Source organism: Triticum dicoccoides, chromosome 4A (genome assembly GCF_002162155.2).
Source record: "Triticum dicoccoides isolate Atlit2015 ecotype Zavitan chromosome 4A, WEW_v2.0, whole genome shotgun sequence".
Classification (NCBI taxonomy): Eukaryota; Viridiplantae; Streptophyta; class Magnoliopsida; order Poales; family Poaceae; genus Triticum; species Triticum dicoccoides.
Window position 1 is genome coordinate 12,755,328 of NC_041386.1, and position 14,413 is coordinate 12,769,740.

At 49.8% G+C, this 14,413-nt stretch overlaps 1 pseudogene; it reads right to left on the reverse strand.

Annotated features, from left to right (window-relative positions):
• Positions 1–5,332: 5,332 nt before the first annotated feature.
• Positions 5,333–14,140, reverse strand: LOC119283354 (annotated as a pseudogene).
• Positions 14,141–14,413: the final 273 nt, after the last annotated feature.

A 14,413-nucleotide genomic window follows, 5' to 3' on the forward strand; every position in this document is an offset into this window, starting at 1 on the left:
ACAACTCCTACCCTGTCTACACACAGTCCAAAACCAAGTCCAACTGTAACCTACCTTGTACAATAATATTTGACACAACTCTAACACATCCACCCTAACCAAACTGTTCAGCACAACCAGCAGGAAATGAAACTGAAGTTCACTTCAAATTCTTCTTGTTAGACTTTGTAACGTAGCCCAACTATGTAATCTGTATATTGTGTTACCTTATAAATATATGTGATAGACCACCCCTAGAGGGTTGAGCCAGTTCCCACAAATCCTATGTTTAACATGGTATCGGCCTAAACCTAGGACCTACGACAACTCCACCTCAGCCGCCGCCGCCGTGCCCCAAACCCTAGGGCCGCCGCTGCCGCAGCTACCATGACCGCTTCCGCCTCCGGTTCCGCCAGCTCCGGGGCCATCCCCGCGACGCTGGCCGCCCTTCTCAACCTTCCCGCCCACGCTGGTGCGACGCCGCGGCCCCAAGTCTTTGGCACCACCGCCGTTGGTTCGTTGTTCTCGGGTCCGATCCCGCCGTCTCATGCGCCGTCGACGATGGCGTTCTCCACCGCCACGATGCTGGCGCCACCTGCGGCCACTGCTGGCTCATCCCCGACACTCGCCATCATGTCAGCGGCCTCGGGGGCCTCCCATGATCAGCCCGCGGGTGTGGCACCCGAAGCCCCTGCGGCTCCCGTTGTTGCTACCACCGACGCCGCCATGATCTCCGGCCCATTCCACTTCGACAACCTCATCACAACTCGCCTCACGCCGGACAACTATTTGTTTTGGCGCGCCAAGGTTCTACCGCTGCTCCGCAGCCGCTCCCTCCTTGGCTACGTTGATGGCTCCCTGTCGTGTCCGCCGCAGGTTATTCCCACCGTCCATGGCTCGGCCATCAACCCGGCGCACCGTGTGTGGGTGCAGCAAGACCAAGCGATCCTCTCCTCCATCCAGGGTTCCCTCGGCGACGGGGTTGCTGGTCTTTGCCTCTTTGCTGCCTCCTCCTTGGATGCATGGACGACTTTGGAGCATGCGTTTGCACAGACCTCCACCGCCCACTCCATGGCTCTTCTCAGCAAGCTTGATGATATCAAGAAACTGGACTCATCTGCCACAACGTACTTTAACAAAATCAAGGTCTTGGCGGATACATTGACCTCTATTGGTCGACCGCTGAGTGATGAGGAGTTCGCCGGCTACGTTATTAAGGGTCTCGATGCCGACTACGACAACCTTGCCGAGGCCGTCCACAACGCCAAGCCGCCGCTTCCTCCACACGAGCTCTTCTCTTGTTTGCTCTTCACCGAGCAACGCATCGAAGCTCGCCGCTCTGTTACCACCATCGCCGACCAGCCATCGGCCTTTTGGGCGTCGCATGGCCAGCGCCCCCCTGTGCCTTCGTCGCCTACCCGGGTCGCCAACCCCCCTGCGCCATCCTCGGGTGGCGGCCCCGTGTGGTGCCAGCTCTGCGGGCGTGAGAGGCATCTCGCCTCCAAGTGCCACAAGCGTTTACAGCGGAGCTTCCTCGGTATTGGCAATGATGGAAAAGGTAATGAGTGTCAACTTGCTATGGCGGATCTTGGCCCTCCTGCTGCTCATGTTGCCGCCAAGGGAAAGGATACACGCGCTGAACACGGTGTTACACCATCATACCCAATTGATCATGCGTGGTATATGGACACTGGTGCCACGAATCATATGACGAACGAGCTCGCCAAGTTGTCCACCCACCAGCCATACTACGGTCATGACAAGGTTCACACCACCAACGGTGTAGGTATGCCCATCTCTCACGTTGGTCAAGCATCTCTCTTAACTAGTCATCCATCTAGGCAGCTTCATCTTCGTAATATTTTACGGGTCCCCTCGGTGACTCTTAATCTGTTATCTGTTCCCAAGCTCACTCTTGATAACAATGTCTTATGTGAATTTCATCTGTTTGATCTTTTTGTTAAGGACCGAGCCACTCGGGAAATTCTGCTTAGTGGTCGCCTCAGCCATGGCCTATACCGCTTGGAGGATCCATCCGCCATGCGCGTCTTCAGTGGTGTTCGTGTGTCGCCGTCCCAGTGGCACTCTCGCCTTGGTCACCCTGCCACTCCCATAGTTCGCCATATACTTCACCGCCATGAGCTGCCTATCGAGTCTAGCAATAAGGAGATATCCGTGTGTGATGCCTGTCAACAAGGCAAGAGTCATCAGTTACCATTTGTTTCTTCTACTCGTCAAGTAACGAGTCCTCTTGAACTTGTGTTTTCTGATGTATGGGGTCCTGCCCAAACGTCTGTGAGTGGTCACAACTATTATGTTAGCTTTATTGATGCCTATAGTCGCTTTACCTGGCTTTATCTTCTTAAGCGCAAAGCTGATGTGTTTGATGTCTTCATTCAGTTTCAAGTGCATGTAGAACGTCTTCTCAAGCATAAAATTATCCATGTTCAGTCCGATTGGGGGGCGAATATCGCAACCTCAACACTTTCTTTAATAAGCTTGGGATCTCTCATCGTTTATCATGTCCTCATACACATCAGCAGAACGGCGCTGTTGAGCGCAAGCATCGACATGTCGTTGAGACCGGACTCACATTCCTGGCTCACGCTTCTGTACCCTTTCGTTTTTGGAGCGACACTTTTGCTACATCATGTTTTCTTATTAACCGACTACCTACGTGTGTCCTTCATATGAAAACTCCTATTGAGCTCCTTCTCCATGAAACTCGTGACTATACCTTCTTTAAGGTGTTCGGGTGTGCCTCCTGGCCCCATCTTCGTCCATATAATCATAGAAAGCTTGAGTTTCGGTCTAAGAAATGTGTGTTTCTGGGTTATAGTTCTCTTCACAAAGGCTACAAGTGCCTTCATGTGCCAACAAATCGTGTCTACATATCCCGTGATGTTGTCTTTGATGAGAATGTTTTTCCTTTTTCCGCCATGCCGCAGCAACCCGCCACACCTCTATCTATGCATCCATCTCCTATTATGCTTGGCCAATTTGAAGATGTTGCATATTCGCCTGTGTTGTTACCTAATCATGGTGCGGGTATTGGACGTGGTGCTCGCCTGGAACTACTTCCGGATGCAACTCCTGTGACGCATGTTGATCGGTCGGTGCACGTGCCTGCACAAACTCCCGTCGTCGACCCCGTCTCTGGAGCCACGCCCGCTCATGCCACTGGACCGGCGCTGGCCTCCGTACCTGGGTCGGTGTCGGCCGAGGTGTCGCCCACATCAGCCGAGGCGCGGTCCACCACACCAGCCGAGGCGCGGCCCTGTCTCCGCCGGTCTCACCTGGGCGGCTCGAGCGGTCCTTGCCACCGTCTCCACGCCCGGCCTCGCCTCCGTCATTGCCGCCGTCGCCTGGTCGTATGTCCCTGCCGCCCCTCTCACCTGGGTCGGCTGGGCCTACCATCGCCTCGCCTGGGTCTTTGTCTGGGCCCCCGTCGCCCGACCTACCGTCATCATCTCCAGTATTGGCGCCGTCGGCTCCTGTTCCCGTTGCCCCGCAACGTCCGCATACTCGCAGCCGCAGCGGTATTGTTCAACCCAAGCAGCGTCATGATTGTACTGTCACATATTTGGCTGCCTGTCTTGCTCATTCTGTTGCAGATCCCAATGATGAACCACGCAACTATGAGGCCGCTATGAGTATTCCTCACTGGCGGGCTGCTATGGAGCAAGAGTACCATGCTCTTATGCATAATGAGACATGGACACTGGTTCCTCCTCCGCCTCGTGTCAACATCATTGATTCGAAGTGGGTTTTAAAGTCAAGAGACATGCTGGCGGATCTATTGAGCGCTACAAGGCGCGTCTTGTGGCTAGATGGTTTAAACAGCGTCAGGGTTTGGACTATGAGGATACATTCAGCCCAGTTGTTAAGCCTACTACTATTCGGCTTCTCCTGTCTCTTGCAATATCTCGTGGTTGGTCTCTTCGACAGCTTGATGTTCAGAATGCTTTTCTCCATGGACTGCTTGAAGAGGAGGTTTACATGCGGCAGCCACCAGGGTTTGCTGATCACGCTCAGCCTCATCATCTCTGTCGTCTGACGAAGGCTCTATATGGACTGAAACAGGTGCCTTGTGCCTGGCATGCTCGCCTAGCTTCGGCTCTTCGTACTCATGGCTTTGTTCCGTCGACAGCTGACAGCTCGTTGTTCTTGTTTCAGCGCCCCAGTGTGACTGTGTATTTGATTGTGTACGTCGATGACATTATTCTGGTCAGCTCCTCTGCAACGGCTGTTGATGCTCTTGTGACTGCACTTGGCAGAGATTTTACGGTAAAATATTTGGGACAGCTACACTTCTTCCTGGGTATTGAAGTTGCACATCAGTCTCGTGGCAGCTTAGCTCTCACTCAGAAGAAGTACTCCCTTGACCTCTTGCGCCGTGCTGGTATGCTCAAGTGTAAGCCATCTTCCACGCCCATGTCCTCTACTGATAAGCTCTCGACTACTGCTGGTACTATTTTGTCTCCTACGGATGCTACGGAGTATCGGAGTATTGTTGGTGGGTTGCAGTATCTGACTATCACACGCCCTGATCTTTCCTTTGCGGTTAACAGGGTGTGTCAGTATCTTCATGCCCCTACTGATGTGCACCGGTCTGCTGTGAAGCGCATTCTTCGTTATGTGCGTCTCACTGTCTCCTATGGTCTTCATCTGCGACCTAGTTCCTCTGTTGTTCTATCTGCATTCTCAGATGCTGATTGGGCTGGGTGTCCGGATGACAGGCGATCCACGAAGGGATATGCTGTATTTTTGGGTCCTAATTTGATCGCCTGGAATGCACACAAGCAAGCCACTGTTTCTCGCAGCAGCACGGAAGCCGAGTACAAAGCTGTTGCCAATGCGACTGTTGAGCTTATCTGGATTGAGTCTTTGCTTCGAGAGCTGGGAATCTCCCAGTCACATCCTCCGGTTCTTTGGTGTGACAACATCGGTGCTACATTCCTTTCGACAAACCCGGTGTTCTATGCACGAACCAAACATATTGAGATTGACTATCATTTTGTGAGGGAACGTGTTGCACAGAAGCTACTACAAATCAAGTTTATCTCCTCGAAGGATCAACTTGCAGACATCTTCACCAAGCCTCTACCTTCTCCCATGTTTGAGGTCTGTAGGCGCAATCTCAACCTTCTAAATTCATCAGGAGTGAGTTGAGATTAAGGGAGGGTGTTAGACTTTGTAACGTAGTCCAACTGTGTAATCTGTATATTGTGTAACCTTATAAATATATGTGATAGGCCACCCCTAGAGGGTTGAGCTAGTTCCCACAAATCCTACGTTTAACACTTCTTGGGCAAAAGATGTAAACCAATCCAAATGTCCTGACGCCATTTGGTTATATCTTCGTTGCATCAACAACTGCACGTGAAGCTTTATCAGATGCCGGCAAAGGCCCCCATACTGCACAATAAGAGACAAGGCTTCATAAGATGACATGATGAGCAGAGAGGAGCACACTGCCGTCAAAATCATTTTATTTCTAGCTGCCCAAATCAACGAAGCAATAGCAGGAAACATCCATATCACAACACGGTTTAATCTGGACCTACAATGCTGGAAGTACGCAACAATGAAATCATCATTTTCTTCGGGCAGGCTCCCCGGCAAGTGCCTAGTGCATGCCTGGGACTAGGTTATCCTATCCAAAACAGCACAAGGATGTTTGGGTGCCAGAGACCTCTTGGCTCACAGCAAAGCTCTGATCACTTAACTGATCTGCAAACTACTCTTGCCAATCTTAGGGCCTGATTAGCAAAGCTTTGACTAAGGCTTACCAACTCGTAACACCAATCAGCGCAACATATAAACATGAGTGTTTGACAAAAAACTACCACATTAGGGGTTCCCGTCCCACGGAACTACCACATTCAAAAAAGTGACTGATAACTACCATTTTTTTCTAATTTTGTGACAAAAAACTACCATTTTTAAAAAATGACCTATTTAGATGATTTAAACGTGATTATGACAAATGGGACCCACCCATCAGGGCTGACGTGGCGGCCCAGTCAACTCCGTTTGTTTTGACCATCAAGTTGACTGTTATGACAGGTGGGGCCCACATGTCATCATCAACCTTCCTCCTCCCGTGTCTCTCTCAGGCATTTCAACAAGCACCTTCTGTGCATCCAAGGGAAGGAGGCGACGGCAAGGGGAAGAGCGACCTCCAGCACGACGCTCACCACAACCAACTGCACGCCCGCCCCCTTCCAGCTCGAGGCTGTGGTCACAACCGCCACGCACGCGGGAGATGAGCGGCTGCGCCGCCACCGCCGTTGCCGTCGCCGACGCGGCGATGACGACCAGGAAGACCAGGAGGAAGAGGAGTGTGGCGAGGAAGACGAACAGCACGACGCCCTGCACGAATGACTCCAGGCCGCCGGTGACAGAGTGACTCCGGCTGTACCTGTACCAGGAGGTGAGATAATACGCCGGGACGGCCGTGGACGCGGGCTCCGCGGCGGCGACCAGCGCGGCGCCGGGGCATGCCGCGGACGAGCTCGCAGAGCGAGCGCGACCGGTCGCCGCGAAGCGTGGCGCAGGCGGCCTGCGTCACGAGCTTGCTGGCGAGTACGCTAGGTGGAGGACGAGTAGCACCGCTGGGTGCAGCCACGCCCGCGTACACCTCGACGACACTGCTCCAGAGCACCCGCAGCACCAAGTCGGCCGGCAAAGTGGAGCCTACGCTCGTGCTCAGCTCCACCGACGCGGGATGTGCCTGGCTTCCTCACCTCCTCCTCCAAATCGACACAGGAGCAGCTGGATGAGCATGCTCGCGTCCGTCGTCGGGCCGAAGCTCACCTGCTCTCCTCCCATGCACATAAGATGTTTGTTGAAATGCCAGAGAGAGAGGAGGAAGAAGAAGGTTGATGTGGGCCCCACTATCATAACGGTTAACCTGACGGTCAAAACAAACGTAGTTGACTTTGCCGCCACGTCAGCCTTGACGGGCGGGTCCCGCCTGTCATAAACATGTTCAAATCGTCTAAACAGGTCATTTTTCAAAAGTGGTAGTTTTTTGTCACAAAATTAGAAAATTTAGGTAGTTATCAGTCATTTTTTTAAATGTGGTAGTTCCGTGAGACGGGAATCCCTAATGTGGTAATTTTTTGTCAAATACTCTATAAACATAGATCACCAACTATACATCCACCATGAAATTCTTTAGTCAGATAGTTAATATGCTCAACGCCAATTCCACACGACTATTGTATCTTTTTCTCTGGCTTCTGTCGACACAAAGACAACATGGCATGAAAAATCACGGGCTACTCATGGTTGCCTACAATCACAAAGAATGGGTTCCTACTTCCTACATCTCTACAAAAATCACCCAGAAACTGAAAAAAAATGAGCAGACCCACATACAGATATCTAACAAGTTATGCAGAAAAATAGAAGAAAAGAACTGTACATACTCATTGACGTTTAAGAATCACATACCACACTAGGGCTAGGAACTCTCATACTTGAATTATTCAACAATCTAAGATACAAGCAATAATAGTAGTCGAAGGTGTGCTTAGTGTTCATGACTTAGGATGCGTTTGGTTGAAGGTGTCGTATGAATGGGTTGGGACCGTTCAATTTTTTTGGGATTGAACCATTCAATTCATGTGTTTGGCTGAATATAAGTGGTGAGCTAATTATTTAGGACGGGACCACCAGTCATGCTCACATAGTCATGCATGCAAAGGGTGGCCATTTGATTCGACCGATTTGGTTGGGTGGAACGGTTCAGCATCTTCATGGCATATTCTCTTTTTTTGACTCGAACCATTCATGTGCTTTATAACCAAACATGTCTATTTTCTGAACGATCCCAACCCATTCATGACCGCCCTTGCAACCAAACGCACCCTTAATGTGCATGTTTGAAAACAGTTAGTCTGTACCTCCAATGTAGAAGCTCATGTAGGGTATGGCCTTTCCGATGTCCCCTCCGTGCACCTTTTTGCCTTTGCCTGAACTGAGCTCCATTGTGTACAACCCAACCCTTGTCTTCAGGAAGATGACACCAACACCTTCTGCAAAACCAACCGCAGACACGTCCGACTTGTCCTCAAGGACAGGAAGAGGGAGCAACGGCCCGAGCTCGATGACCCTGCGTCGTGCCCATCCCGCAGCTCCTCTTGGACCAGCCTCCATTGTCCATAGGTAGAGTCTAGGCTTCACCACAGACGCAAACAGCAGCATGCCGTCCTCCACCCCCATGAGGTCAAGGTAGGGCTGCTGCTCCTGGTCCTCGACCTCAAGCGGCGCCACGATTACAGATAGTTCATTCTCACGCATGTTGTACACCACGACACTGTCATCCTCCACGCAGGGGACATAGACCTTATTTCCCACAACAGCACTGTGCCCTGTGTCATCAATGGCATTCCGTTGCTCCACTCGCGAGTAACTGATGAGTAGACGGCGGCGTGGTTCATATAACAGCCCCCTTCCACGCCGCAGCCCACCAAGGCCACGAGGTAAGGGCCGCCATGGCAATCACGGTGGTCACACCCATCCTTGGCACAGAGCACTGCGGCATTGCAGGATATTTGCTCATTCTCGCGCAGGTCGTCCAGCAGCACATTCGACCACATGATGTCGTAGCACCTGGGGTCGGCGCGAATTTCCCAGTCCTCGCCGGTGACGAGGTCGGAGACAACGAAGTGCGCGTCGCTTCTAGGGGCGTAGAAGAGGGCGAGGCCGTGCCGGGAGTCGAGGGCGTGCCAGTGCTGGCGGTCGCGGGCGGCCAGCGGCGGGGAGGTCGCGGTGGGGAGGAAGTGGGAGACCCAGTGCTCCCAAGCTGGGCGGTCGTCGTAGAGGAAGCCCAGCATGGGCGGCGCGCCGCGGCGCAAGCGGTAGGCGGGGGCGAAGCTGGGGTCCGAGACCATGCCCCTCCAGCTACTGCAGCAGGCGGCGGCGCGGACGAGGCACGCGGGGTCGTCCGCCGGTAGGCGGAGGAAGATCTCCTCCATGACGTCGTATGGCAGCTCCGGCGTGAGGGAGCGGGGGGCGCGGCGGAGGCGGGGTCATCGCCATGGCCGGGATTGGGGATTTTGTCGAGGGATTTGGTTTTGGGGCGCATTCGGCGGTGAAGTGAAATCGAGCGAGGCACCGCCGCGCCGCGGCGTCGAGAGATGCTCAGGAAAGGTGATTAGAAAAATAAACCGATTTTTTCGGAAGCATCGATGTCTATTTCTATAGAAGAGACGCTTAGTTAAGCTTCTACTTTGTACAAATAAGCATCGGTGCTTAAAAAAATCCTGATTTATTTCTCTAAGCATCTCTCTAAGCATCTCCCATTGTATAAGACCTTATTTTTTTTTCTTTTCTGTGGAAATGGGCTGGGGGCTGTTGCTGGGTTGCTACATCTCGCGAATGGGTCCAGGAGGAAAAACCTGCTCTGTGCAAACTAATTGTAGATTTCACTAAATAAACCTAGAACCCTAAAAAACTAAATAAACCTAGAACCCTAAAAAAACTAAATAAACCTAGAACCCTAAAAAGAACTAAATAATCCTAGAAGTTCTAAAAAATCCAAAGAAAAGTTCTACAAAACCTATAAATGGTAAATCCTCTAAAAGAATTAAAATTGGAAAAAAAATGAAGATATACATTGGGTTTATATGGTAAACCCTGTGTTCTACAAAATATTTTTCTTTTTTTTTGCGAGAAAACTTTCAATATATTCATCCTTAATCATGATAGTACAACGAACACTAGAAATGATAAAAATTACATCCAGATTCGTAGACCATCTAGCGATGACTACAAGCACTGAAGCGAGCCGAAGGCGCGCCGCTGTCATCGCCCCTCCCTCGTCGGAGTCGGGCAAACCTTGTTATAGTAGACATTTGGGAAGTCGTCGTGCTAAGGCCCCATAGAACGAACGCACCAGAATAGCAACCGCCGCAGATGAAGAGTGTAGATCAAAACGATCCAACCTGAAAACACATGAACGAAGACGAACGACGAACAAATCGAGCAAATCCACCAAAGACAGATCCGCCGGAGACACACCTCCACACGCCCACCGATGATGCTAGACGCATCACCGGACCGGGGGCTAGGCGGGGAGACATTTATTCCATCTTCAGAGAGCCGCCGCCGTCTCGCCTTCCTGAGTAAGACACAAACCCTAACAGAACTCGAAAAAAGATCTAAAAACGGAGCCCTCCCACCGGCAAGGGCTGAGATCCACTCTGCTTCCATGGCCCTCAGGCCACTGGAGACGGGATGGACCGGCGCCGGAGCCGGTGGGAGGCAAAAAAACCTAGATTTTTTTAGGCGGCGGCTGGCTGGTTTGTGGTTGCGTGGGCGTTCTAATTAGAACAGGCGCTCCTTCTCTTACAAAATATTTTTCTTGTGGAAAGACCAAAGGCTATATATTAAGTAGAACAGATTCTTAACTTTGTGCAATTGGTTTATATGGTCAGTTTATACGGGTTTTCGGTTTGTATGGTATTTTTACTTCAGTAGATATGGTATGAAATTAAAATACAATTCGATTTCAGTATATATCAAATAATTCCGGTAAGGTTTCAGTATACACCGTAACAACCAAAGTTGATGCGAGTTTGAAAATGATATAATATTTTACGAATTTATAACTCAAAACACATGCATTTTTTATATAAATAGTAAGTAGTATATAACTATATGTAAGTATAAATGCAAGACACGGGTTAGGAGCTCTCGGGTATCATGCACCCCTATATGAATAGTACAATCAGAAAATACTAAGAAAAAATATTTATTTTTGAAATTTTGAGGTATCAAACATGGTCGACCGTTCTACTCCGTGTGAAGTTTTGTGAAGAAATGATATCCGTGGAATTCTTAGCAAAAGGACAAAAAAGGAAAGAATTGTTTGAATAAATTGTAGGTCGCATTGTATTGTCTTCACTAAGAATAGCACAGATGCCATTTCTTCGCAAAACTTCGTACATGGGTAGGATGAACGACTTGGTTTGGTATCCTAAAATTTCAGATTTTTTTTATTTTTTCTTGCATTTTTCTCAATTTTATTCATGCAGCGTACGTACCACCCAATAGCTCCTATGTATTCTTCCTACAAATGTATGCATATGAACCGAATGGCAGCAACTTCAGTACCACCTCTGCTTACTGACCTGGTGAAGGATAGAAGTGAGGTCTATATAAAACTGTGCATGGGCGTGTGAATGTTGGACAATGCAAGAGAGACGGACTCACATGCTCTCAACTACTTGTATGTTTGTTTGCTTGAGAAATGTAAATAAGTTTTTTACTTCAGTAAATTCGTCTAACAATTTAGTTTTTTGCTATATACCAAAAAGACGACATTCAAAACGGTAAGGAAATTACATACACAAAACATAAAAATCATGAAATTGGTGCTGCGGCGTGAACAAAGCTTGTTGATGTCTCTGGGCTCCGTCAGAGCAAACTAAACTTGTTGAAATCCAGGAGAATTTAAAAGTAACAATCAAAAATCATCAGTATAGGCCAGCGGCGGCCCTAATCTACATAGCAAATCACCGCCCGGGAAAAGAAAACGCCGGAGAGGGCTTGTAGAACGACCCAGTCCACGTACAGACCTAGAAATTTCACACCATCTCCAACTAGACCGAGGCTGGCTAAACTTTTCGGTTGGAACTCGACTTGGTGAACCAAAGACAAACCAAATCTGGGACACACGATCCTCTATATACCCCCGACGATATGACGAAGCATCACTGGAATGCGGACGAGGCGGAGAGACCTTATTTCATGCCGACGGCGATGCCATCATCTCGCCACCACCGATCGCAGGCAAACCTAAAATTCACAACACTACTGTCACAAAACCGTCATGTGACACTCGGCAAAGCTTGCAATGTGGCCCTTCCCAGCCGCGCCACTGCGCTATGTTCTTGCTCAAAAAATAGCTCAAACACCCAGTGATAAGCAGGGCTGCATTATGTTGGAATGTCAACTACAGCGGTTATGCAGTTGCTACGGCAACACTCAGGCTTCGAATTCAACCACTGAAGTCTACACTCATAAGTTACTGTCACCACAGAGGCACAGACCATGTTCATGCATGCCTTCTAATACAACTTCCTTACGTTAGTTCGCTCCTAGGTAAAACGTAAATACCCCCTCTGGGATTACAGATATAGTACACACAACTAACAAACTCAAGTCTCGGCACAAGCACAAATAGAACAAACGCACATCCACCCAGACCAAACTGTCCAAACACAAACAACAACAAAAGACGCCGAACTTCACTTCAAATCCTTCCTGGGTGGCAAAAGTAAGCAGATCCATCATCTTAACGCCATCCAATCACACCGGTGAAGCATCAGCAACTGCTCGTGAAGCTTAGTCCAACAGCCCCCGTTCTGCACCACCGTAAGAACACAGGGTTTAGTAAGACGATGTGATGAGCAGAAGAAGAGCGCACTTTGCTCCTCAAAATAATTTCAACTATAGCTGTCCAAGTCAATGAAGCAAGAGCAGGACGCATCCACAGCACAACATGTTAAACATATGATTTGGGAACTGCTCGACACCCCTAACCTGGGGCGTGGCTATCTCATTATATAGAGGTATCCAAGGGGTACAATACAATGTTACAATACAGATATACAGAGGCTACGTATATACAGTCTAACACCCACCCTCAATCTTAACTATGTCCTGAAGTACAAAGCAAGTTAAGATTGCGCCTACAGCCTACAAACTGTGGTTGTGGAAGAGGCTTCGTGAAGATGTCAGCAAGTTGATCCTTTGACGAGATGAACTTGATACATAGTAGCTTCTGTGCAACACGTTCCCGAATAAAGTGATAATCCACCTCAATGTGTTTTGTCCTAGCATGAAACACCGGGTTAGAAAAAAGATATGTCGCACCAATGTTGTCACACCACAGGACCGGAGGACGAGCTTGAGGAACACGCAACTCTCTCAACAGAGACTGTACCCATATGATCTCAGCAGTTGCATCAGCAATAGCTTTGTACTCAGCCTCAGTACTACTGCGAGACACAGTTGCTTGCTTGCGAGCATTCCAGGCGATCAAGTTAGGACCCAGAAATACCGCATAGCCCCCCGTGGATCGCCTGTCATCCGGACTACCAGCCCAATCTGCATCAGAGAAAGCCGAGAGCTCATACGACGGTGCAGACTGAAGAAGCAAACCATAGGAGGCACTAAGACTGACATAGCGCAAAATACGCTTCACAGCTGACCAGTGAGACGTCCTCGGTGCATGCAAAAACTGACATACACGGTTGACTGCATAGGAGATATCAGGCCTGGTAATAGTAAGGTATTGCAGACCACCAACGATACTGCGATACTCAGTAGCATCATCAGACGAGAGAGGGTCACCGTCAAGAGCAGACAACCGATCAGTGGCAGACATCGGAGTGTTAACATGTTTGCATGTGAGCATTCCAGCACGACGCAACAAGTCCAAGGCGTACTTTTTCTGAGTGAGAGTCAAACCAGCAGAGGACCGTGAAACCTCAAGACCAAGGAAAAAATGAAGAGCACCTAAATCCTTGACAGCAAAATCATCACGGAGAGCAATCACAAGGCGATCAGCAGCAGCAGCAGAGGAACTGATGAGAATGATATCATCAACATAAACCAAAAGATACATCGTAACCTCAGGGCGCTGGAGGAGAAACAGTGACGTATCGGCAGTGGAGGGAGTAAACCCAAGAGCCCGAAGAACAGATCCAAGGCGAGCATGCCATGCACGAGGAGCCTGTTTGAGCCTATACAGTGCCTTAACCAGACGACAGAGATGGTGAGGTCGTGTCGGATCAACAAAACCAGGTGGCTGACGCATATAAACCTCCTCCTCCAGAATGCCATGCAGAAAAGCGTTCTGCACATCAAGCTGACGAAGGAACCATCCGCGAGTAACCGCAAGAGACAGTAGTAATCGAATGGTAGTAGGCTTGATGACGGGACTAAAAGTGTCTTCGTAATCAAGACCATACCTCTTTTTGAAGCCCTTTACAACTAACCGTGCCTTGTAGCATTCAATGGAGCCATCAGCATGTCTCTTGACTTTGAAAACCCACTTGGAATCAATGACGTTGACACCAGACACTGGAGGAACAAGACGCCAAGTATCATTCTGTTGGAGGGCCTGAAACTCTTGTTCCATTGCAGCACGCCAATGAGGAATACTCAGTGCAGCCTGAAAGTGACGAGGCTCTGCAGTGGGATCACCAGCAATGTGAGCCATGCACGCAGCAAGCCACGCAACCGTGCCATCCTCTGCTTCTTTGGACGAAAGACACCAGACTGGCTCCGTGTGCGAGGACGAAGAGTGACAGCAGGTTCAACTGGCGAAGTCGGTGCAGCAGAGGATGTTGACGAGGCCAGCACCGAGTCGGACGAGTCAGGCACGCCAGTGACCGAGGCAGGGCTGGTCGGC